Raw genomic sequence first — 23373 nt, forward strand, 5'->3', positions numbered from 1 at the left:
TTGATTGGTAATGAGGTTTATTGTGGCAAATGGAGATGAAGATGGGTTGAAGATTCCGGAGGTTAGCAGAGTGAAGGGGACGAAGACTGACCAGACCAGAGTAGGGGTGTGAGTGTGGCTGAGCAGTTTTGAGTCCAGAGAGCAGGTTGATGCAGATGGCTGAGCAGGGAGGCAGGTGGCTGAATGGTGATCCTGAAGCAAAGGAAAAACAGGATGAGACTCAAAAAACCAAAACAAGCACAAAAATATTTATTTCAATGTTTTTTTTTTTTTTTTCAAACTCTTAATTAGCCTGCGACGTAGTCTACTGCAATAGTTGAAACAACAATCTGGTGATGAGTGGCTGGAGAGCCGGGGTATATATACTGCTGAGTTGATGAGGAGATGGAGAGCTGGTGTGCAGGTGAGAGCAGGTGAAAGGAATGAACCTCAATCAGGAGGGAGCCAGAGTGAGAGAGCCATGACATAGGCTGTTTTCGAAACCGTATACTACATACTACTATCTAAATCAGTATGCAGTATATACTGTATACTGCATACTGAGTTCAACAGTAGTATGTAGTATGACTGCCAGTCGTCAGTTATTTTGCAGTATGCTTGGTCCCGGTTAAACTGGTTTTACTCAGCTGTGAATAATTTGTAGTAATAGAGCAAGCCAAGGACCCTGTAATTGCAGCTGCTTGTCCAGCTGTGGCACATGCACTGTACAGTCTACAAAGCAGGAAAATCCGAGGTGGTAAGACTTATAAATATATGAACATGTCATATTTGTTATTGGTTCATAATGTGGCAAGATATTCAGTCACCGCCACCGACGAGTTCAAACAGCTGTGCTCCGGCATTTTGATCTCTGACCTAGCACTTTGCATTGTGGGAAACAGTACGCGAGGTAGACTGGTCCGATGCATACTGTACAATTTTCCCGAATCAGTATGACATCCTGGTATTTTTGGCATAGTGCAGATCTCGCAGTTGTTCACATACTGCATACTGCATTTTGGCCAAATCAGTATGTACCAGTAATATAGTATGCAGTTTCGAAAACAGCCAAAGTCTGAAATTCCGATTGTTCATTTTAAGCAACTGTGCAGGATGTCATTGCTTTGATAATATTTTCCTTTTTCGATTTTTTTAGGGTTTACAATAAAGAATAAACAAATATATGTAATGAATTGGTGCATGTTTTTACAGCTTTGCAAATGTCTGACTTTGACGCAGACAGTGTAGCAGTGAGTAGGCAGAACAGCCTGCTGGTTAGACAGAGCATTATGTAACTAAAGGTCAAAGGTTAACACCAAGTGTTCATCAACAGCTGTGTGATTTGGCACTGTGCCCTTGAGCAAAGTGTTACTGGCTTCAGGATCAGAGCCTGAGACTGGCTGAGATATCAAATAGAAAGGCACATAGATGTGCAAGTATGTAGCGTGTTGTCTTTATTAACGTTATTAGTGACTTTTCCACCTGTTCACAACACATCATCTCATCAATCCTAACATTTTGTAATTAAAATACTGTATTAAGGCAAGGCAAGGCAAGGCAAGTTTATTTACACAGCACATTTCAACAACAAGGCAATTCAAAGTGCTTCAAGGGCGCTGGTGGTGCATTGATTGGTGCGTGCACCCCATGTGTGGAGCCCGCTGTCCTCCAGGCGGGCGGCCTGGGTTCAAGTCTGACCTGTGGCTACTTTCCAGCATGTTGTTCCCACTCTCTCTCTCCCTGATTTCTGGCTCTATCCACTGTCCTGTCTCTACAATAAAGGCACAAAACACCCAAACAAAAATCTTTTAAAATAAATAAAAATACTGTATTAAATATTATTTTAGCTGGAATGAAATTAAATGAACTGACTTAAGATGTGGGAGGACAATAGCAGCTGTGCAAATATGGTGGATCAAATGAAATCAAAAGGCTTCTGTAGTAAGATTGTAATGGCTGCTTTTAACATACAGCGGGGTATGAAAAACATTTTTTCACACACAACATTAAGGTAAGGGCTGTCAGTTAAGTATAGATACTTAATTCACATTATTTACTGAATGGTCTTTAAGCAACGACATCCTGTAGCTACTCAGTGTCACTATAACACCATTATGAGAGGCAAGCAAGTAGGGTTATTGAGCTAACATTGCAAAAAGAGCAAGCACATAAACTAAACTAAACAAGTCACTTATATCTGGAAGAAAATACACACATTTAACCATCCTTCAAATTCTCTAAGCTACATGTGACCAAACTGTCAGAGTTTATAAACTATCCTATCGCACGTTATGGAGCTATGGAAGGAAGGCACACAGGTGAACATGTAGCTCTTTAAAGAGTTTCACTCCTTTACCTCTAAGCCATAGAAGAGATACTGTGTTCAGCATTTAAGCTGCAGAAAATGAAATATGATAATACAATACCTTTCTTTCTTAAACTAACTATATCCACCAGATAACACATTCATTTGTAAGATATATCATTATACAGTGTAAAAGCACAATCCTTCTGTCTGAAGTATAATAAATATTGGGTTTTTTTTCAGTGTAAAGCAGAAATTAATTGATCCACAAGCTTCGCCTATCGTCTGCATTTATTTGGATCCGTGGAGAATGTGTTGTTTCTTTTATTGCATGTCTGTTTTGCTCTTAAGTCGTTGGCAGAACTTGGTTCAAACATTTTCCCTCTAATTGGGTGTTTTTGTGGATGCCGGATTAATCAGCCGCAGGGTGTTTAATGTTGTTTGGGCAGCTGAGAGGTAATACAGCCAACCCATTAACATATCATTAAAGAGTCCTAAGCACCGTGATTGCAGCCAGAACGCTGACGCTACACTCTTATTAAGTGGACTCTGTGAGAGGAGACGTCTCATTGTGATGGTTTTTAGTGAGATGTTGAGAGAAATCTGTGGAAGTCAGCACACTGGTGTAACAATGGGACTTCTACAGGTCATACTGTGCGAGATCTTCTCTGAAATGTCATGTCGGCTTCTGCTCAGGCAAGTTAGCAAAGACAAGGAGTGAAGTTTTTGTGCTCTACAGGATTTTAGGCTCTGATTAGGGGTCGCCACAAGACTTTGGTGCACTTCTAGATGTCTCAACCATTGTTGGATAGTTTGACACCAGAAATCTGAGCATATGTTGATGGTCTCCTGAGGACAAACTGTTGGAACTATGGCAATCCTTTTACTCTCTTGGCCCATCAACATGTAAAAGAAATCAGTTCAGTAGTTTGGCTTAAGACTGAAAAAGAAACTAAAACACATGTACCACCTTATGAGCAAAAGGAAGGTGTGCACAATAGACTGCACTGCATTTATGCTAAATATTAGCTTTTGTACTGCCACTGTTGGCATTCTTTTTTTTTTTTGTACTTTATTTTTCCAAAAGTAAAACACCAATGTGACAAAACAAAAAGACATACGTAAAGCATACTATAAAAACAAAATCAAAACAATCAAACAAACCAGTAACATCAAAACACCAGTTCAAATTCATATGTCATGGGTATGTAAACCATCCCACTTAAAAAATAATAACACTAGTATATAAATAAGCAACAACAAACAAACAAACAAACAAACAAACAAACACACAAGATAAAACAAAAACCCTGCTGCCCATGGTACGACCCCCCGTTCCACAACTGGGACCGATAACTTGAGATTAAGTTCAAGTAGATACAGTATGAAGCAAGGAAGTAAAAATTCATGTTAGATAAACAGTCAAATTAAAAAATGTCTTAGACATAATACATGATTCATTCATACATAAATCATTGTGAAAGCATATTTAAAGATACAAGAAATACTAGCAATAAAAAAGTAACTGATAGTCGACTGTTTACAAATCATAACAAAATAAATAAATATAGAAATATAAAAAGTGTGCTCCCTGTGTTTGGTTGTTGACTTCTCTCGATATATATAAAACATCTATTTACTGTGCGTACATTTAAAAAAGACAATACTTTTTTTGTTTTTTTTAATTAAGTTGTGGTGCATCATCTTTATGACCTTTCACCCCTACTTTCTACATAGCTCTCCCATTTGTGGCTCTGATTTGATACGTTAACTGCTCCATTACTTTCGCTTTTTCAATAAGATCGTTCCATTTCTCTAAACTCAGGCTACTGTTCTGAAGACAGTTTTTAGTTTCAAAGCAGTTATTCTTAAAATAGATACCTATCTTTAGTACAAGCTATCTCCATTGGCTAACACAATAAACTCGTAGTTCATTTGACTGTCTTTTTTCAAAATAAGAGTGTTGGCATTCTTCAGCTAGCATTTATCTTTTATTATCATTGTGCTTTAACCAGCAGTCACAGAGTTACTGTCTTTAAATGTTAATATGTATATAATATATATAAGCATTTGTACTGTAGTAGTCACTCAAATTATGAACACCTTCTGAATTGCTTAATAACTTCAATTAATAGCCCAGGCTTTTATTTCCTTCAGTCTATAAAAGGATCCTGCCTTCAATACGAGACAGGCCTTTCATTATTTTCAAACTCAACTCAAGCACAGCAAAGATGGGAAATACTATCAAATCATAAATATACAACGGGAAGAATATTGAAATAATATAACAAAAGTAGGATATCAAAACATTTTTTACATTTTTTAAAATTTCAAATCATCTCCCATTGTAAGACAGCTGTCCATCCTTCTGCACTGTGAGGGAGAGAGGGAGACAACCTCCTTATTCATGTTTGATCTGCACACTAATCAACACTCAATGCATGAACTGCCTTCATTAATAAAAACGATGAGGCAACACCATGCTAGTAAAAGGGACCGGGCCTTAAACTGTGACAGGCTTTTAAGTTTTATGATATTAATTTGTGAATTGCAACCAGGCAGAGCATTGTTGATGAAATGAATGAATCAATTTAACATGATGTAACTTTTACTTTATGTTGTTTATCCTCATTTCAGGTGTGCCTGCCACGAGTCCTCTGCTTCTGCTATGTAGCCAAAATGGCAGCCATTGAAGGCATGAAGGGTCGGGCATTTCATACTTAACTTAATGAGCAAACCATCTGGGTACTCACAATGTGCTACATATCATTACTAGAAATGCACTTTATACTCAAAACAAGGCAATAGTGTTTGAGTCATTTCTATAGGCTCTTAGGTACAGCTGTTGCTTTTGTCATTTTGGAACAAAACCCATTATATTCAATGACACACACTTGAAAAGTTGTTTTCATGAAACGTCCCAACCTGGTGAATCCATCTGAAAGCTGACCCTCACTAAGTAAATTAGGAAGGGAGACATAAAGGAACATGAGGGGACAAGGTAAATTTTGGATTTTAAGATAATTAAACAAAGAGATTATGCAATGTTCATATTAATATCCAGATGAATTTGACTATCTGTTATTAGAGAAGCTAAACTTTATATTTTGCCCTTGTGGATAAAACTTTGAGGAATTTTATACAACCTTGTTTTGTTGACTCATCCTCTATATCTATACTTTGCAGGACTCATCTGTGTCAATATTTGACAGACTTTCTGGTTTAATTACAGATTCCCTTTTGTGCAGTCGCCCAAATTTCAGGGATTATCCAATTACCGCCTGCGTGCCAACAAACAAGAGGGCCTCTTTGCCTTTCGCTAATTAGAGTGAGGAGTGGTGCCAGTGCTCAAAGGAGAGGCCCATCACTGAGAATTATTGAATAGAGTAGGAGTTAAAAAAAAGAAAAAAGAAAGGATATGTGGTCTGCCTTTGGCTGCCTGTGGATTTCCTCTGATTTCATCAGAAAAAAGATGGCTGAGGCGATTCCCCCAGACAACAGCCAGCTGGTGTGTGTAGGCGAGAGAGCACTGCCCAAAAATCTCAGAGCGAAAGAAAGTGAAAGAATCACGCTGTGCCTCTGCATGTCATCCTCTGCATCAGATTCACCCTAAACAATCCTTCAGATCACATGCTGAGACACATTTTATGGGATTACATGGTGCTGCAAATATGACTATTTTATCATCAGTATGCATTTGTGCAGTTATGTATGGCAATTTCATGGCTTTTATCAGACCTAATATGAGCAATTATGAGAGTGATAGGCAGTTTGTAAATGCACTAATTAGGTATTACAGTACCTTGCATTTATTACTGACATTGCTACATAATGAAGCTTATTTTATGTTTCTTTTACTAATAATTATGCATGTGTTTTCCTGCTGCTGTCTTTCTGTTTGCACCGCTTTTTTTAGATCCAGAGAGAGATTCCTCTTAAGAGAGAGATTCCTCTTAAACAGCCCAAATTACAAAAAAATACCTTTTTAAGACCTGAGACCTGAACGTGTGTGTGTGTGTGTGTGTGTGTGTGTGTGTGTGTGTGTGTGTGTGTGTGTGTGTGTGTGTGTGTGGCATTCAAAGCACAAACAAAAAAAAAAAAATCAATGTTTGACAGACAAATGAAAGGAGTGCTATGCAGCAGGTTGATTCATTATTTATTGAGCAGACGTTACAACAGGGGAACAAATGAAGCTGAGAACACAAAGGAGCATTATTTATTACAGGAGGGGAAAAAAGTGTAGCCTGCGGGGGGGTTGGATACAGTAGCACAACATTGGTACATTAAACCTACTACACACACACACACGCAAGGCATTACTGCAGCTGTCAGATGAAAATCCCATTACTCTGATTCTGATGATTTTCTGAATTTTTACCTGATTCAGAATAGAGACCACACCCTCTGGTAAAACAGAGGATGCTACCTTCATGTACCAGTACTGTCTTTAATAATTCAAACCTCTTGTTAGTTTATTCCCACCTTTAGATTCCCCCACTGGCCCGTGTATCCAATCCTTTCTCAGCCTCCTCTAAATCGTCTCTGCTGCTCTGCTATTCTCTCAGACCTCCTTGTGTCTCTATGAAGAATGCAAAAAAATAAACCTATGTAGGAGTTGGAACCTGAAAAATAAATTAAACCCATAATGCAAGCTAAAGAAACTTCCCATCCCGCCCACTGAATATTAGATCACAACAACTTACAGCCTTGAATTAATCATTAAACCTCAGCAGACTGAATCTCTTGCAGTTTAATCTTGAATAATTATCCGCTTCATATCGAGCGCAGAAGTAATGTCACACAATTGCAAGCATGTGTCAAATTCTTGTAATATCCTGGGATTAATAATTCAGGTTTCAGACAACAGCACATTTAAGCTTTATTAAGAATGTGAGAGCGAGCAGCAAACACAAACACGAGGTTGACATTTAAAACCTAAACCCCAGAGCGCCCGAGTGGACCCAACAGGAGCAGGATCATTTGAATGTCCTGCTTAATTGGTTGACACAGAGTTCACTTCAGGCAGAAAGTTACCATTATTAAGCGATTGGAGCCAGACAAAATGTCCCGGACCTCATTTATGAGTGAACAGGGATTTATGAGGCTTCATTTGTGAGCCGAGTTTCAGGTCTCAGGCTTTTGTCTCGACAGTCCTATCAAGAGAGAAACTAACATGGATGTGATGTCACCACCAGAAGACAACATAACCTGTAGTAGTTAGGCTGCATGGGATGTGTATAAACGATGTTCAACATTGTGAGAACAAAATGAAGAGCAAAAAACCCAAATGAAAATGGGGGTATTATAAGTGACTGTTTCTATGTCTATCGGCTATTTCAGATTTTTTACACATTACTAACAGATCCTTCTAAATCCAAAATAGTCCAAAAAAACTTTTTAATTTATTTTTTAAAAACACTAAATTGAAACCAATCAATCAGTGGGGAGCTGATAACTAGGGCAAGACCTATATGTGATGTTTGGGCACGATAATGATATTGATATTTGGGAGGGGAAAAAAAATCTGATACTGATATATACGCAGATTTCTTTCTAAGATCTATTTTATGTCTGTAGAGATATATACAGTAGACAAACGCAGTTACCAAACACTTGTGGATATATCATGAAGTCAATACCGTCACTCAACTGGAATGTAACTGAGCATGTAAGTGCATCACCGCTCGACACTCTGCAGAGTGATGATGCTTGTTTTAATCCATATAGCGCCCTCTGCTGGTGACAGCCAGAAAGATAACTGCTAGTGTAATACAGCTGTTTGACTGGTGAATAAAATCGAGTAATATCGGTGAGAATCTGTGATAAAATTATCCGATACGATAAACAGTAGATAAATATTATGGGCTCAACTGGTTAATGGAAGAGTACGCAGAAATCAAGTACCGTATATCCTCTGAAAATAACTCTGTGAGTCATGACTGTCTACAATGGGTGTAACACCCGAGTCCCACTGTCTGTGATGTTTTCAGAGTTTTCAGAGTCCTATCTTCAGTTTGTTTACATCGCCTGGACAGCCGGCTGACTCCTCCCCTCGTGTATAAAAGTAGTTTAATTGAGGGACTAGAGAAAAGAAGAATAACATACTGTACTCACTGCTTAACTGTGTTTCTAGATCACGCTCATTTCAGGTAAATTTACATGCAGTGTGAAGATACGAGCATGATAAAGATCACTAGCATTAGCATGCTAACACAACAATGCAGCACAAGTTGTTTTGGTTTCATGCTGGTGCTCAAGGGCGACATCTGCCGGATCAAAAAATCACATATTCTTCCTTTAAGATTCATCTGACTGCATTGAAACAGTGTGAAAGCATGATCATTCTACTCAGGCCAAATGGACACATTCTGAGTGAGAAAGCATGAAATCATTTATTGTATTGCTTTAACTTCAGACTTCCTCAATTTGTTTATTGTGAATGCTCATAGGAAGATAACAAAGTAATTTCAGTTAACACCCCAGCCCTATTGGTTAGTATAAAATTGTTGGGAATTCCTGATTGAGCTAAATAAAAAATGTCTTTATATGGGTAGAGAAAAGTCTAGAGATGCTATGGTAAATATCTTAGGTTAACTATCAATGTAGAATACATTTTCTTTTTGATTCCATCACCTCATCTTACTTTTTGGTTTCCTCTCAGCAAGCTGCTGTTTTCATTCTAAAAGCTAAACCAATAGACAATACAGCCTGTATAGCAGCAAACATCAGACAGCACTAAAAAGGAAAATCTGGTGAGTGGTAATAATGTAGTGGAGCATTTAGAAGCTAAAGAGCAAGCTATTCCTCTCAGTGGTTGGTGGAGAAGAAGATCCAAATGTGGACTAAACAAAAACAAGGATGAACTCGCAAAATCATCTGAATATGGATAGTTCATGAGGGAAAATACAAAATAAAATCTGACGAATACTTGGCCACAGAGCTTTCTTCCTGTGTAGTTATGCTGGACATGCATCATTTTCACAAAACAGCAAGAGCATGGCAATAATAATATCTATTCTACAAATTCAGATGCAGTGTTTTTAATCCACACTGACAGGTTGTGAAAGTGTCCTACAGTATCCTAGGTGAAGGTTTGTTATGTTTCCACTCTTTTTCCTACTTTGCACAGACTCACACATACTTCAACAACGTTTATGACCTTCCACAGAAAGTTATTTCATTTCCTCCTGAGCTCTATTTTAAGAACTTTCCAGCTCCAGTTTTGTGCTACGACCCTGGGGCTACGACACCTGCATGCAGGTGGGAAATCTTCTTAAAAAGTAGGTCTTGTTCGCTATTTAGGATTTTCCCTGACCAATAATGATGTCCATTCTGCTCTATTGTCCTGAAATCTATTGTTCAGTTAAGTAAAACAAGCATTTCATTAAGTCATGTTCCAGCCTCTCCACATTCAAAATCTGGTCTAAAAAAGAAGCAGGAGCCAACTCTGCAGTGATTACTCTGTTTCTATTGTGGGCTCCTTCCTGATAACGGGCAGGACACTGATGTGAACATGGCAGCTGTCACATCCACAGGAGGCTGGCCAGCGCGTTGAGAACTCGCCGCGTGTTTAGTGGCTTCTACTCCTACATGAACCCATCTACCAATCACGTAGGAATAAAAAGCCATAAGACACAACAGCAATCTCACAGGGGGGAGGTAGAGAAGGAAGGAGGAAGGAGGAAATGAGATTAATTAATCCTTATTAACACAGATAAGGAGTCCCGTGCTGCATGAGAGTAAAGGAGGGGTTGTGTTCTCACCAGGAAGTGATCTCTGAGAGGGAGAAGAGCTGGAGAAAAGCGAGGTGGAGCAGAGGAAGTGGAAGGAAGGAGGGAGAAAGAGGAGCAGATTTAAAAGCAGAGATAGCCCACAGGTGAAACAGGTATTTTTAAGTGCATGCTCTCTGTTTGTCTTTCTCTCTGTTTGATTATGTGCTGCTGTGTACAGCAGTATTGCAGGCGTTGGCAGACTCTGAAATTCCTCTGTGTGCAGAAAATATTTGATATGCTGGAAGCAAACTGCTCTGATGAACCTAACCAAACTCCATCTGCTCTGTTTCCACACACACACACACACACACACACACACACACACACACACACACACACACACACACACACACACACACACACGCACACACACACACACACACATTTGTGTCTTACATGCAGTGGCACATGTTTTTTAATGTGTAGTTTGGGGCAAATACAAGCTGCTCCTTCTTAAGATGTTGCACCAATAAATATCTACCCTTTAAGTCTAAATTAACTTCTAGTAAAAAATCGTGTTTTCCTGCAATTGAGAAGCAGTCATGACTGTGTGTAGTCGGGGTTACAGCGCCGGTTTACGCATGCACAAGTCAGGCAGATAAATATGTATGAATGCGCCATGGTAGGTTTCCTGCTTTGTATGCTAATGATCTTATGCAAGTTTAATAACGCAACTATGGTGCACTGAGGGTGGTAAGGTGGAGGAGGAAGGTGGTGGGCTGACACAGATCTTAGGCCTTATGAGAGGAGAACAGTGAGGTAACAGATTACATTTAATCTCACTAATTAGAACTGAAAAAGGTCGCAGTGCCACGCTCAGGTTGCAGATACTTGGAATAAAACAGGATTTTTGTGTTAAGAATGATGTTAGAAATCGGCACAGAAAGCAACATTTATTGGCTGTAACGGTGTAGTTAAAATATAAACCTGAAAAAAAAACCATTTAAAGCCAGAGAAAGGTTTTCTATTTGTGTAGGTTATGCAAGATTATAAAAGAAATATGAAACTAATAGTTATGTGAAGAAGCAGATTGTGATTTCAGATGAAGATTTTACTTTAAAAAGAACGTAATCATCATAAAAACAATATGTTCCAATAAAGTAGTAAAAAAGATTGTGTATTTAAGCAGAGAGAAGCACTCAGCTGTGTCTGTCTGTTCTGAAGTCCAACTTCAGTGACCGACTACCCTGCTCGACCCCCTCCACCCTCAGGGAGGAGCTCGCAGGTCACACAAGAAACTCAAATCCACTATCTCAAGATGCCAAACTGAGAGATATGGAATATCATCAATCCCTTATTTATAGACTTGTTAATGACAGCAGGTTTTACATTTCAAATTGAAAATAGGAGAGATTAATTACTTTTTTTAAGCAAAAATACTTTTACTTTTCAGGCTTTAAAATCACTTTTCATTATATACACTTTTTAACGGTGGAATATTTCCAATTAAGGACGTAAAACAATATTTTTTAGACTGTGATAAGATCCTTTTTTTCTTAAGTAGACCAAAGAACTTCCTCCACATGTCATACTAAAAGCTGTGATTATGAGACACTGAAATATCCAGTTTATATAAGGATGCAAATTAAGATTTTAGGGGTGAAGACCATGATATAATATATGATAACACAACTACATGAGCCTACATCTATTTGATAATTTGATAAATGATCTTTATTGTTACTGTAGAGGAAATGCACAACAAAATACTGTTGGAGCAAGCCTTTAGATGCTTTTGTACTTTTATGGAGGAATAGGATGGATTTCTTCTACTTTTTTCTTCACATATCACAGATTTATTAATTCACCTCACCTGCAAAATGATGAAAATGAGTAGTTGATGTTCCTTAGTCTACCTGGTGGTTCAGTGACAGAACATGTAACAGAGGGACAAAAGTGATGGAGGAGATTTCTTACTGAAGAAAGTATGATGAGCGAGCGTGTGTGTATGTGCGTGGGCTCGAATGTGATCCTCTGGATTTTTGTCTGCACTTTGAATCCAAATGTCAGATCAGGCCTCCCTGCGTCACATCAAGTCCTGCGAGGATCCTGCGAGGATCCTGCAGCGAACACAGAAGAGAAGAAGAGAGAGAGACGTCAGGTACATTCAGACATGAACCTGTTTGGTTATTTAATGAGTCAATCTTATGGCTTTTTCAGTTAATTAAGGGTAATTATCTTTTGTTTGCCGACTCATAACAAACACACTCTGATTGCCATCGATCTCAGAACACGTTGGCCTTTTCAAAAGTTTTCCGTTGCTTCTTCTCACACAACAAAAACCAGCCATTAACCTCCCACCAGTCAGGTCCCATGTCGAGCAGCGTCTACTTGTGATGACTGGTGCACTTTACTCTGCCTGATGAAAAGTTAATGGTGAGCACATTGCTGCACCTGCTAACATCTCCGCTGAGGTGAAAATTGTTGACAGTAGGTGGAAAACCTAAATGAAACATATGGCTGCTGGCGTGTGTGAAGATTCTGTACACATATTGAAAAAAAGAACCAGCCGTCCTTATGAACCAAAACAAAAAATAAAGTTTAGCTTTTAATTTATCATCTGAAAGCGTTTGGATAACAGTCCACACAATGGGCTGTGACATCTTCATTGAGAAAGTGATGGATGGGGCTGCCCGGGAGAGGAGCAGTTTGAGAGACAGATCACTCAAACAGTCAGTAAGAAGCCCGATGAGATGATGAATGCTCTATTTACACAACACATGAGGACAGACTTGCATAAAGATTAAATGTGGGTTTTTTTGGACGCGTTATGGTCACAGAATAGATTGGATGTTTGAATAATACCTCTGTGTCTCTGTCGGGCAGCAAGTTGGAAATGATTTGAAGTTGCAGTGGTATTTTGGAGGGAGAACAATGCAGACTTAAACAAATAAATAAATAGATAGATTTTCTAGGCTGCATAAACATATTTAAATGAAAATGACAGATATGACAAAGGAGACACCAGGCAGAGTGTTGGAGTGTCAGATATTAGCAGATCAATGTGTGTGTGACTGTTGAAATGAAAGTACCTAGTATTTCACCTGTATACTTAAAAAGACTAAAACGTATAAGAAGAGTAAATGTAAGTTTAAGAGAAGTGCTGTGGGATGAGGATACACTACCTTGGTCTAAAACTGCAGCTAATAACACCTTAGCAAATAGCTAGGTTGTGAAACCTCAGGCTTGTTTATCATGTTGGATTGTCTTGCAGCAGGAAAAAAAATGGTTATGGATTATGAGGGTTGACACCTGTGTGGATTTCCACCCAAAAGGCTATAAAAGAGTCTGGACTTTTGGAATTTTCTCTACTTTTAATCATTTCTGCGAGCACTAATGAAAGTTCAACCCATACTATCATTAAGAGAAAAACATTATTCAAGAAGCATTCTTCTTCTCCAATGGAGGCCTGCGTTTATGTATCACAAATGGACCATTTAACACTTAAACTAAAGCTACTAATCACTTTACTAAACACTGTCTCTGAGGACCCAGAGATGATATAGTGAGAGTTTCTTACACATAGCATATATAATTGATGTGCGATAGATTAGTCCGCCTCAGATCCGATAAGGGCGGGCGAGTAGGGTCGTGGGGGGGGCCTCTGATGGATCTGGAGATAGGCTTACGTAGGGGGGGGAACAGATGTAGAGGGACGCATCAGAGAGGGATGTGGTTGCCTGTGATCGTTTCCACCCTGCAGCGAACACAATAGCCCTCATATATCCCTGTAATCTGCATTAGAGCCGGAGCACCAGCCAGGAGACGGCACAGAGGGGGATGAGTAATGGGGCTACCGCTGATTTGGCAGGCCCATATTACACCTCAAATCTGAGGCGTCGGCCAACTGGTGAGAATATGAAATGAGGATGTCACAAATGAACATCATTCCCCCTGGAAGGCAGTATGTATCAGGACACATTAGCAGTAAGAATGTGTTTGAGTTTTCTGTCTATCTATAAAACAAAACAATAGCCATGCTGCCATTTGTTATGGAGTGTTTGCAGCTTTGAGATGAAGAAGTCGAGATCTCAAGAAGATATTAACAACTGTGTTTACACTATAATTAGACATTTAAACTCTGAACACTGCTGCATACTTAATAGGAACAGGAGTAGGAGGGGATGGGGAGGGAAGGCGCTGCAGTTAGGAGACGAACCATGGGGTGCATCGAGGACTTTGCCTCTGAATACGGGGAACAGCCTCTCAAGCCAAAGGCCTTGAAACAACGAATTTAATGCAAGTGCAAGAGACCTATGAACATTTGAGAAGAACAAACAGAGGGAAGAGAAAAAAAAGATTTTGGTAAACTTCATTCCCATATTAATCTGCATGACCCCTCAGATTTATCTTGTTTTCTAATCTCAAGGAAAGGCACCTCTAACAGAAAGCACAACTGCACTTACAGTAGGTAACTAACTTCCTGTCTGTATAGATCAATTATAGACTCTTTCCTGCAAAAGAAGCATATCAACTTGACAATGCATGTGTCGAGGTGTCTATAATATCTGTAATAATGTAACTTATAGCTCAAAAGGTCTGGATTCTTCTTCCACCCCTGGCTTGTCTTGTTGACTCATTTGAGCTTGTTTTCTAATTCTGTGCAGCTCTCAGTATGCAACGGGATGAGTAATGACCGCACATCAGTTTGGCACCTTCTGTCTGTATTACAACCACAGAACTCAAGAGTCCTGAGCAACAGTCTGACTAGAGCGAGAGAGCAAGCCCAGAGCCGTACAGGAAACAAATGCTTCTGTCCAGCAGCCTCAGTGATGCAGGGTGGAAAAAACATCTTAAAGTATAACACTCCAAGCAATTAGTTCCATCTACTTTCTGTCTATGCAACTTTCTCCTGAATCATTGAATAAGCAGCAGAGTTATTTTTAACAGATTATTTTTTAATTATGCGAGTAAATTTTGCAAGAAAAGAAACTCTCGCTGTAACCCAAATAACAGAGATCTTTTCATCTCAAATCCTTAGAAGCGAGTGTATAAAATGAGAGCATAACAAACACAGCGGCTGGCATTAAACTCTTGTAATGGCTTGTAACAGGATAAGCTTACTTGCTATCTGAAATTAAAGTGTAGATATTATATCCCCGGAGGCCAATCAAGTTGTTATGTGTATATTCTGCTGGGACGTTAATGTACTCATAGGAGCGGTGTGTTGTGTGCTCAGTCTGTTCATTTGTGGTTTCATTTCCTCTCTTAATTCACTTCTTTTTTTTTACCCACATTAATAGATTAAGTTTCTATTTACAATTAAAATATCTCATAAGGAAAACACACAGCTCAGGGAAATAACATAGAATCTACACTGTGCTGATGTTGTTTCTGCTCCTGTTTGAATAGAAACTTGATTATCAGTCCAAGAGAGAGAGAGAAGAGAGAGAAAGAGAGAGAGAGAGAGAGAGAGAGAGAAAGAGAGAGAGAGAGAGAGAGAGAGAGAGGAAGAGAGAGAGGAAGAGAGAGAGAGAGAGAGAGAGAGAGAGAGAGAGAGAGAGAGCGAGTGAATGTGTTCTGCAAGATAACAAATGATGAGAAAAGTTTGACTTTTTCATCAGACAAAACAGAGTCACTTAGTCAACGCTGCAGCCTGAAAACATCAGCATATGGTGGCATTAAATTTACATTCTGGATGGATGTGCAGCAGGAGCAGTGTGCACTTCACACCACCCGTTTTCTCTTCAGCTTTTACTGCAAATATATGTAGAAATTAATGGTTTTTTATTATCTCTGAGACAAATCAGCAAAAGGGAAATGCTGAAAGGAGCGGGTAACAGATGGACAATAAGAGTCAATGTCCATTTAATCCAATATAGTGCTTTTTGATCCTCTGATATTCACTCTATTGAGCGCTTTGTGCGACGTACTGAATCAGTGGCTTCTGGTGTCACTGATAGGCTTTCATGAGATCATTTTCAAGTGTGTAATTCCCTCCCTTCACTAACCTTTTTTACTCCCTCAGAGTTTCTGCTGTTCCTTGAACACAGGGGTTTGTTAGAAGATTGCTTTTTCCATATCACACGTCTCTGCCTCAGAAAGTGCTTATAGAAGCATTTTTGGAGCTAGAGAGAAAATTAACTCTGTGCTCGCTTTTCCAGGGCGACATGTGACTGGTATAATTGCGGCTGTTTTGCTAATTGTTGCACTTTTTGGCACATTGCCTTTTGTAGCATGGCTTTAATTACATTTTAATCTTTATATTGTTTTTGTACACATGCATGTTTTTATTATCATTATTATATGGTTATTATATTATTACTTATATTATACAGTAGTAAGATGTCTCTCCCTTTTTTTTAAATCTAAGTTGATGGATCTTAATAATCAATATCTTTTGATTAAACAGGTACATTTGGTGTAGTGGTTGATGCACCCGATGTATGGAGGGTGTTATCCTCCAGGCGGGCGGCCTTGGTTCAAGTCCGATCTGTTGTTCCCAAGCGAACACCTCCGGTCTTGAAAAATTAAGCCTACGTGGAAGTGCAGAATCCTGCAGTTCCTCGAATCTCCACTAGAGGCTGGCTCCAGGAACACAGGAAGTCTGACATTTGACTGGTAAAAAAGCATAAATAAACATGTTTATAGCGTGGTACATAAAACGGAATAGGTCTGATTAGTTATTGTCATCACTGGCACACACTGTCGGGGGGGATAATATATTATATATATATATATATATATATATATATATATATATATATATATATATTTTACAATATTTTGTAAACCATACAAACATAACATATCCAAAGTTAGGCTCGTAGATGATTGACAGGTGGCTGCGGTGTAACGGTTTGTCAGGAAGTTTAAAACCCGCCTCAGCTCCAGCTCTCAGTCTGTCGTTAGGTTGACTCAAAGTTAGGCTGAGACAGGATTTCCAACATGGAGACTGCTGCCGATGAACCTCTGGAGCCCCCTGCAGTAACAGATGGCTGACATCACTTTTTGTCGTTCATATTTACAGTCTGTGGTTGTTCCCCTCTCTCTCTCCACTGCCCTGTCTCTCTAAAGGCATTAAAAACTATTACATTTGTATGTGGTGTTATATACTGTCATAATGTGTATTTGTCCTTTATTCTAGTTTACAAAAATAGAACATGGCCATTGGTCACATATCTTATGTTTATGAAAAAGAGAGAATCAGCACCCTGTATATAAAAAAAAGTCCAGTATTGAGAATGAAAGTTTTGTCTTGAGCTGTTGAAAATGAGCTTTTGGCTAACATCGCAAAATAGGATGATCAAAAAGAGAAAAAGAGTGAGGTAATGATTCTATAGTTTAATCAAATAGAAAAATTGTTTTCCATGCACCAACACTAGAATTGACATAAACTTTGCTTCTCATTTGATGACATTCAAGGAGGTAACAGTGCTAACTGTCTTTGCTCTTGACTGAAGAACTTCCATTAAACTTTTGACATTGAACCTCCTTCTCAGAGTTGCATAAAGATGATATTATTATATATATGTTCAGGTCACTGAGCAGGAGAAAGGCTCCTCCTCTCTTGCATGTGTACACACTTAACTGTAAAGAGAGCATGTTTACGTAGGGCTGAGAAGATTTTTTTTTAATTAATCATGTAAATATCGAAACCATCCTCCCACATATGCAGCCAATAATCCTTATCTCCTCTGTCCTTCTTCCTCTCCCCTCCTGCTTTCATTACTCAAGCTTTTCTCTCTCCCGTCGACTCCGAAGTGAGAACATTTTCATGAAGGCAATAAAACGCTCATCAGCAAAGGCCCTGAAATTATTTTTTAATATGACGACATTTTAATGAGGACTGAAGGAGATGGCTGCTTTGGCTGATGGCAGCGCCTCTTTATCAATGAGTGGCAGGGAGGAACTAATGGCACTAAAAGAGATAGAACACTCTCGCTCTCTTTCTCTCTCTCTCACACAATACAAGCTTTATACTCTTTATTGGAAGGAACTAAATTAAGTTTCAGGTATTAAAAAGACACTAAAGCGTTATTTTCTTGTGACAGGCCATCGATCACTTTAATTGGTTCAACTGTGTGGGCTGTTTTTGACCTCTCTGTCCAAGTGTTAACATGTCCTGTCATTGATTGGTGTTTAACCTGCAGGACTTTTCCAGTTTAGCTGTTGAGAGAAACCTGTCAGGTGTGAGTGATCTGCCAAACATGTTTGTGTTATTGGACTGGAGAGGTTATGATGAAATCACGGATCCAGCCCGGGTTCAGACTTTGACATAAACAAGTGGTGAGCAGGATTGGACCGCCTTCTCACTCAGAATCTCCTTTTAGCCCATCTTCTAAGGCCAGCCAGTTGTGGTAGACGGTTTTCCACCAATGATCCTGGTACTGGTTCTGGTTTCTTTCCCATTAAACAACATTTTTTTCTTTCCTGGTGGATTCATGTTTGATCCCTGCATAATACTGGAAAAAACTGACATTGTGAAATCTATTCTGACATGATATATATTGTCCAACATGTAAAAATAAAGAAAAAAAACCCAGTATAAATATGTCTTAATGTACATACATATAACTAACACTGTCATTTTTTAAAATTATATTAGTCTGCTAAAAAATAAATAAAAACTCTTCTCCTGCTTTTACCTCAAACAGTGGCTATGTGACATGGACACAGAAGTAGCAGTATAGAGGAGCAACATGTTTCTAACAAGCATTACAAATAGACATGTGTTGCAGCTGTTCCTTGTCATCAACCATTTCTTAGAAGGTTCAAATATATGGTAATGATTATCCCAGTATCTTCTTTTTATAACAAAGGTTCAGCATCTTATGCTTCACATGACTCACAACATTTCTCTGCAGGTGTAGAAACTTAAAGTAAACACTGGCAGGACGTCTTCTCCATGTATGTGACCAATGCATTAACTAGTACCTGGACAATGTGCCACTGGTAACAGGAGTCTGTAACTGAGCATCCGACTGGAGTATCCAGCTGACCTGTGCTTCTTTACAGTCATGATTCAGTGCATGCACAGCAGCCAGTTCATGTTGGTTTAGTTTTGAACCAAGTATCAACAATGTCCCACCGGACGTGTTCCAGGCTATTAGTTTGTGATCATTGCACATGCGCACTTTGCTATTGTGATGTTAAAAGGAAAAGCCGTGCAGCCGTAGTTAGCGTACATCAAAATGATTTTGCTTCAGACCTGCTCCATTAGTTAAGTGTCATGATACTTTTACACAATACTTCCTGATTGGGCTCAGTATATGTGGAATCGTCTCTGTGGAACTAAGAAGTCCATTTTAAGGAGACCAAAACCTTAAAACTGTAACACAGCAAAGGCATGTTGTAAATGAATGTCACAAAAGGTGAGGGTGTATAAATTACAGTCAGAATGTATTGTCAATATGACTTTCTCTTGAAGACTTGAACCTAATGAGTTGTCAAACATGAGAACAAGCTTTGAAATTGTAGTAAATTTATGATAAGCAGCAAATTAATGTCACTCACTGAGATACTCATTAAAAGCTGTTATACAGTATAACTCACGTAGTAAATAAAGGGCTTGGTACCTATATTATTACACTCTGCTGTGCGCTTATGTTTCTTTAATGAGACTTTTAAATTTCCAACCAGCGAGTGGTTGGACTTGGCTGACTTTCCAACACAAGGTCAAGACTAAAGCGGTTTGCAGAGTTGAGCCCCCCTGCCCACCAGACGCTAAACACAACCACTTCCCCGCCTCCCTTCCTCTTTTTAACCACACAAGGTCGTCTCATGCCTGCTACGCCTCCACAATTAGCATGCAGCCTGTGGCGTGGCCTGTCTGGCGGCGAGCGCATGAGCACGGCACCCTGCTCGCCTAATCAGATGCCAGTCAGCACGGGTGCCTGCAGAACTGTGAAAGTGGGGAGAAAAAAAAACCCTCCTGGGGGGGCTAGTGCAACTCTTCATGTGTGGTAGAGGAGACAAGCATGCTGCTGGAGCGAGCAGGGCAGGCCGCTAATTTAACATAACACACACTTTCTGAGATTTTCATCCAAATCATGTAACTCTATCACCAGTGCATTATCTGCATGGGAAACCCCAAAGGGTGTAGCCCAGGCTTAGCTTGAGGGGTAGGTACAGTTTTTCACTGAATTGACAAATGGTGAGGACAGAAGGCAGCTGACAGAAAGTTGTAAAATCTGCTTTTTGTCCTGAACTCTAATTATTGATCAGAATAATCTGAGGGGGATATTTTAACTGTACATGATTTTATACCAATTTATAAAAAGCAGATAGCTTGAAATACTACACTACCAATGAGCCTCGGATGCAGCCTTGTTACGAGACATTCTCACTCCCGTTTGCTCAGAAAGGCAAAAGCTGTCAGGTTTGTGATATTGGATATTGGATATTGGATTAGCCTTGCTAATTCTCCAAAATCTAAATTTGAGGTAATAGAGTCCTCCTCATAGATCAGGTGATTTGCTGGATATAAGGAATCACTGCCACCAAATAGGAAAACATGTCAAGTGAAGCTTGTTCATTGGTGGAGAACGTGAGCTGTTTCATATTGAGTATTAGCACCCATTGCATATGGTGCTTATTCAAATTCCCTATCATATGTTCTATCATATCAGAGGAGATAAGGATGTGCATATATTCTGCTGCAGAAACAAGCTTGAGGAGCCTTTCAAGTGCTCACACATTCACTTGTTTCCTAAAGGTATGAAGTCAGCATGTAGAATACAGCTTGTCAGATGTGAGCAGATGCAAACTGGAGCTGAGAAGGATTTTTGCTCTCTTTCATTTTGACAGTGCAGTGAAGCACAAACTGATCCGAGCTGAGCAGCAGCAAGGAAATGTGTTTTGAAATCCCCCTTCCCTTATTTATGTGTATCTTTTTTGAATTTACAGTCATATCCCATTTATTCAGCCGCTGTATTCCAGGTATGTGCTTCGACTTCATTCACACCCAAGCAGCAGCTTGTTATTTCAGTTAACAAAAAAACAAGTTCTTGATTCAAAAAGCTGTAGCAGATGAGATCAGTTAATCCATGAGAAAATAAAATTAGCATCTGAGGGTCTTCTGGCCGCTTAAAAATCTGTTGCCTTTAAGTGTCCGCAGGCATTTTGTGTTAATTTTAGATTTAAAAAAATTAGAACTCCTAGATTGCAATTGACAGTCTTTTCACCCAAGAAGAAGAATATGTGTAGAGAAACATCTCTGCACCCTGTGCAGATAAAATAATTAATTCCAGCACTGGTTGAGTTTCATTTTTACTGAATATTAATAGCACTTCTGTGCAGATCCAGCACACTTGCATACAGAGCTCCTCGGCGCTGCGTGAGGCATAGAAATCACAAAGTACATTTTTTTATTCTACAGTGAGGGAGTCATTATAATGCAGCTCAAGTTTTCAGTACTGCCTAAAGCAAAAAGATGGTTCAAAATCTTAATCTCAAATAGCTGCTATAAGGATGCAAAAAAAACCATAATGTTAACAACATATGAAATGAGAAATAAAGGTTTTGTTAATGAGTCAGATCTGTGTCTGATCCTCTGAGTGTATACATGTTGTAAGGTTCTGACCTAAACTGCTTCTTTTTGCAATGGGGTTTGGTGTAAGCAGACTTTTGGAGGGCTCTCTTCTACATGTTTTAAATCTATGTTTTGTTCCCCAAATGAAAACACTGCTTTAAAAAACCACCTGGGATGAGCATACAGCTGATCATACACATCTTAAGAAACAGCCCTGGGGGGTTGAAGAAGCAGCGACATGCTTCACAAAGCCTCCCCGCCTGCTAATGGCCCCCTGTTTGTAATGGCATGCATATAGCAGTGCTTGACGAGCTGCCAAAGGGGGTGTTCTGTTATTGTGGAGCCAATCACCCACTAAGTATTTGCTGGCTCCTATTTCCGCTCGGCTAATGTGCGAGCCTCCCTGATGCCGCAGCTAAATCGACTCTTTACGCCTGACTTGTCGCCCTGCAGCGACACGCAGAGAATCCCAAAGATGCATCAGCAGAGGGCAGCCCGACATCCCAGTTGCCATGGATACGTTTATGGGCAGGGATGTGGCTGGATGGGTTGTGATGCTTTTACTGCAACCCTAAATCACAGGGAGCGATGGTTTTCCATGATTAGGATGATGAAGCTGACGTGACCTTTGCAAGGGTGTTGTTAGGCTGCGACTGCTCAATTTAATGTGTCTCTGAATCCAGTGTGTAGGATGTGTGTGTGTGTGTTTGTCAACTCCAGTCAAAGGTAGAGACTGTGGATGTTGAGCAAAGAGGTGGACATTTGACAAATGTCAAAACAGTATTAAACTGTTGTGAACAAAGATTGCACATGTAGATGGAAAGACACCATACAGAGGACATATCCATTCACGCTCACATCAGTTCTGCATCAGTTTGCTTAAAAACATTTTAATCACAAAAAACTTTCTGAAGATGGATTAGGTGTGTACATTTTCTTTTCACTACAATTCAGGATGTAAATAGTGTAGGTTTGGTCTGGTTGAAGCCACATTATGGTCACCTCTAAAGAGTAAAAGTACACTTAATAAAGCTGTAACTGATACTTTACACATCCAATACAACAAAGTACTAATGAGGATGGCAAATGAAAGAAAAGCTAATCAAGTAAAGTTATGTTTTTTTCAAGCCTAACATGTCCTCTCATGCCTTTATTTAAGAGGACAGTGTAGAGTATTATATCTAGTAAATGTATCTTCCTTACATGCACTCTGTGAGTAGTTACACACACTAAGATCTTTTATCATAGTCCACTGCACAGCTCCTACATTACACCTTTTGTACATTTTGTGTTTTTTACTTTTTACATTTTTAAATTCTATTTTATATATTATTTAAGTTGTTGCTAGTTCTGCTTTATTTCCTTGTTTATTGTTTAGCACCAATACACCAAGTCAAATTCCTTGTATGTGTAAATGTACTTGGCAATAAACCCCCAATTCTGATTCTGATTCTGATTCTGATTCTGATGATAACAGAGTGGGGAATGACATGCTGGAAAGAAGCTGTGGTTTGAATTGAAACCCAGGCTGCCTGCTTCCAGGACTAAAGCCTCTGTACATGGGGCGCATGACCTAACCACTTGGCCCACCAGCACTCCCTCAAAGTTCTACTTCTACATGAAGTGACACTTTGTCTGAAGTCTACTTTCTGCTTCAAGGCCACACGGTAGCTTCAATAAATACAAAACTGTGATGATTAATCACTCCAGCAATAATTCTTCAAAAGGGGTATCTCCAATACTTTTCCTGCCAGGTAGCGATGTCACACCTAAAGGTGCACCTGCATGGTAAACAGAAAGGTGCCCTGCTGATAAGAGCAGCCAAAAGCAAAGCTATGAAAGTG

The 23373-nt window shown here is 39.3% G+C and overlaps 1 long non-coding RNA gene across 1 annotated transcript in view; it reads right to left on the reverse strand.

The window, feature by feature from the left end:
- The window catches only part of LOC109987651 (uncharacterized), a 59658-nt gene continuing 36285 nt past the window's right edge, over window positions 1-23373 (reverse strand). The window contains exon 3 of the long non-coding RNA XR_002278121.3: window positions 1-12116. This is a non-coding gene — a long non-coding RNA (uncharacterized lncRNA). The remainder of the gene's footprint in view (window positions 12117-23373) is intronic.

This window comes from Labrus bergylta, chromosome 23 (assembly GCF_963930695.1).
Source record: "Labrus bergylta chromosome 23, fLabBer1.1, whole genome shotgun sequence".
NCBI classification, from domain to species: domain Eukaryota; kingdom Metazoa; phylum Chordata; class Actinopteri; order Labriformes; family Labridae; genus Labrus; species Labrus bergylta.